Raw genomic sequence first — 4534 nt, forward strand, 5'->3', positions numbered from 1 at the left:
TACCTTCCCTGAGAGGGGGCAGCCAGGGAAAATGTAAGGTCATAGAATTACACAACCGGGAAATTAAATTTAGTATCTTGTGGGGTCAGTTTCCTCTCTGATCTCATTTGCAGTAACTGTTCTGTGCCTCATTTTTGAGAATGTTTGAATATATCCATGTAAAATTGTATTGATTTGGATATTTTTAAACAATTGCGGTTTGGCTTATTAATTATTATATGACATCTATATACTTTAGCCAGCAAAAGAGAAAGCACAGTTCTTGCACTTTAAATTGTCATTGTTTTTAAACGCTACAAGGAATATTTTGAAAGCAAAGAGGACGCTTTCTCTGCAGTGGGCTGTCTGTGCACAAAGTGCCGCGTCCTGAAGCCTCATAATCGCCAACTACTTACCGGCTTTCCTCCGATTCCGGTAGATCCGAGCAGCACAAACACAGCCTGTCAGGAGCTTTTAATGCTTTTCCATCCTTAGCAGCAAAAGTCACCGGTTTTAGTCAGATATAAGGAATAGGCTGTATTAAGGGCAGCAAGAAGCCATCCGTTTGAAGCAACTTACAGGGGAAAGAGTAGTAACACAGCCATTCAGATGTGCTGAAAAATGCTGTTTGCCATACATGTTTACCTCCATAGAGTTAATGGCGATACTGTGCTGTGTAAAATAATTTGATAGCTGCTTATATTATCAGTTGCATGGATTGTAGTTGAAATTCACTGTATGGCCAAAAGTATACTGACATCAGCTCATCCAGAATCTCACTCCGATAGCAAGGGTATATTCAGGTATATTCAGGTATATTCAGAAAGGTATATTCAGTTCAATTTACTTTTATATAGCGCCTTTCACAACAGTCTTGCCCCAAGGTGCTTTACATGGATGTCTTGTGAAACATTAAACATCATTGGAGAGAGTAATACAGATCAGGGAAAATGAAGGAAAGAGATTAATTAAAGAAAGTCAGATGATAATGGAAGAGAGGAAACAAAAACTCCCAGGTAAGGAGAAAAGGAACCTCTGCGGGTCCAAGGTCTAATGGCTGCCCCCCGGGGCGCATTAACATCACTGAGAACAAAAAAGAGTGGACATGCTTGCTAAAAGGGAGGTATATGCTGTGATTAAGAATGAAGACAATGTCCATCAATAAGTCTGTCCTCCACATTGGCCTGTGTAGGGTGGCCAACGTCCATCAGTAAGTCTGCTCTCCACATTGGCCTGTGTAGGGTGGCCAACGTCCATCAGTAAGTCTGCTCTCCACATTGGCCTGTGTAGGGTGGCCAACGTCCATCAGTAAGTCTGCTCTCCACATTGGCCTGTGTAGGGTGGCCAACGTCCATCAGTAAGTCAGCTCTCCACATTGGCCTGTGTAGGGTGCCCAACGTCCATCAGTAAGTCTGCTCTCCACATTGGCCTGTGTAGGGTGGCCACCATCCATCAGTAAGTCTGCTCTCCACATTGGCCTGTGTAGGGTGGCCAACGTCAATCAGTAAGTCTGTTCTCCACATTGGCCTGTGTAGGGTGGCCACCATCCATCAGTAAGTCTGCTCTCCACATTGGCCTGTGTAGGGTGGCCAACGTCAATCAGTAAGTCTGTTCTCCACATTGGCCTGTGTAGGGTGGCCAACGTCAATCAGTAAGTCTGCTCTCCACATTGGCCTGTGTAGGGTGGCCAACGTCCATCAGTAAGTCTGCTCTCCACATTGGCCTGTGTAGGGTGGCCAACGTCCATCAGTAAGTCTGCTCTCCACATTGGCCTGTGTAGGGTGGCCAACGTCCATCAGTAAGTCTGCTCTCCACATTGGCCTGTGTAGGGTGGCCAACGTCCATCAGTAAGTCTGCTCTCCACATTGGCCTGTGTAGGGTGGCCAACGTCCATCAGTAAGTCTGCTCTCCACATTGGCCTGTGTAGGGTGTTACTGGCTGCACCCACGGTGATAAAGTTCATAGGTCCCATTTGCGATGTCACTCCTCCATGGGAATGAATCAGGACTCCAGCTCAGACACCAGCAGCCATAGTTATGCTGTGTTAGGTTGCGGGTAATTAGCTAAACTGAAGTAGTAGGACTTCAGTCGAGATTTAAAGATATTTTAATATGAAGCTTTTACTCTTATAAGGCTTCACATTAGACATCGGTACACATTGCTGGTGGGGTTTGCAGCCATTCGGGGGGGGGGGGGGGGTATTGAGGTTGGGTCATCAGCTCCCTTTCTGTAACCTTGAGTGGCTGCCAGTTTGCAGCTAAACTTGCTCCCAGATGTTTTGATCTTCACAGTCGCTTGACTTACGGTTGACAGGACAGATCCAACAAGACAGAAATGTGGGGAACTGGTTGGGAAAATGGCGTGGCTTAAATAGGCAATTTTTCCAGTTACTGGGGGTGTCCACAAACCTCTGGCCATGCAGTGTAACTGGTGGATTACTGAGAGATGGAAAAATGCAGTTACCATGGTACGTATACGATGGCATGCATGTCTGTGTGACCAAAAATAAGCAGGTCCTTCAGACACCTGCTCTATTCCTGACTACATTTTCTGTAAATGCTTCGTGAAACAAAAACTGCATTACAAACCACTGAACGTTTGAAAAATAATTTAATTGCAAAATAAGCCCACTTTAATCATAACTCTAATGCCTTTGTGCATGCAGGCTACTTACAAATCCTGCTCACTTAATACACAGAATGAGAAGGAGGTAACACACATGCCTGCAACTACAACCCTTCAAGCAGATGACACTGGCATTATGAAAACTTTTCACCTGAAATATACATACCAGTCATTCAACTAATTCTCTTAGATATCAGTGGTATTTTATTGTATCTGTGTCATATAATATTCATGTCTAACAGCAGTATAAAGTAAGAAATTACATGTGACCCTCCAGCACAAAACTGTACACTTGGGTCAAAAATTAGAAATTAGGATTATGGTATAATAGATGTCTTTGACAGGTTCCTGTTTCAATTTTTATTAGATTTTTCTAATAAAAATCTATATAATTGGTCTATATGTGGTTAATATATGGTGTGAATTTAATTTTATTTGCTTGAAAAGTAATATGTGTTGCAAAGGAGTTTATATTGATCATCTTTGGGACCATTTTTCTCAAAAAAGTTTCTTTTCCCTAATTCATGAAATTCGAAACTTCAAATTAGCATATCTCGATTAATTTTTGTCCGATTCTTAAAATTCATGCATCATTGGAAAGGATTTTTGTGCTCTTTCATTTGATGCCATAATCCTAATTTCATATTTTTGACCCAAGTGTACAGTTTTGTGCTGGAGGGTCACATATAATAAACACAAGACATTAGATTACACTGACAAGCTGTAATATTGAAGGAAAAGCTCTACCCGATTAAACGAACACAAACTGCTCATACAGGCCTACAACCGAGCAGTTTGTGATAACAGAGATCCCCCTGCGGAATTACGGAGAGCTTGGAGTCGTAGTAGAAATCTCAGATCATCCGTGTTTCATACGCGAAAGGAAACCGAAGAGCGATAAGCGCCCCGTGAAATCACACAGCTGGGGACGTGAGACCGCCGCAGGCATTACGGTCAGCTGTGCCGCCTAGTGTTGGCGGGACCATCCTAAATTAACGCGCACCTACTCTTTATTTGACAGTTACACTGACATTTTCAGAAAAATCCATTAGAAGTTACTTTAATTTTAAATAATGGAAACGATGTTTTTTTTAACACAAGCAAATTTCCCACAAGTACATCATCACGTGAAAAAATAACAGTGAATTGTGAAACTGTGTGACTTCTTTCGACTACATTCTATTTATCCTGAGAAAGATTGTTAATTCGCCACAACGTTCACAAACAGCCTCGTATTTTGAACAATGACACCCAACAAAAATGCGAAATGTGCAGTTATATGCGTCTCTTCTGAGAATCAGCATTGGCCACCAGAGTATCGGCATGAATCTGTTCCTGTTCCGCTTATTTGCCAGAAGATGGCAGCACTAAACACAAACCGCATTCGCGTACGCTGTAGAAACACATGGTCCGCTGACATTTAAAGGACCACTGATCTGAGTTCGGCTTGTAATCGTATTTCATAAGTCAAATATGTGGCATTTTCTGGCACTTAGAGCACATTGCAAAAAATACCGAATAGGTGAAACGACGGCCATTGATAGACTGATATTTCAAATATTCTATAGTTTTATTTTAATGATGGTTAAAATCATTCAGCTGCAAGTCAGAACTGGCGGGCATGACAACTTCCATGTCGCAAACTGATTATGAGATGCTATTCCACGGGATTCAGCAAGTATAGAAAATAAATATCTAATCTAAATACCAACACCTTAATCTCTTTTTTATCACAAAATTACACTCCTATGAGAAGAACTATGCTCTAAAAAACAAAAAATATACAGAAGATAATGGTTGCTGGCCCTTCTGACTTATAATTAGCAGAGCCTATAGTAATGAGTAACAGCCAAGAGCACCACTGACATTAATGAGCAAGAACAGCGGCCTGGGGGGGCGGGGAACTGCCTTTTTTTTTTGGGGTGGGGGG

The sequence above is a fragment of the Brienomyrus brachyistius genome, chromosome 2 (genome assembly GCF_023856365.1).
Source record: "Brienomyrus brachyistius isolate T26 chromosome 2, BBRACH_0.4, whole genome shotgun sequence".
NCBI classification, from domain to species: Eukaryota; Metazoa; Chordata; class Actinopteri; order Osteoglossiformes; family Mormyridae; genus Brienomyrus; species Brienomyrus brachyistius.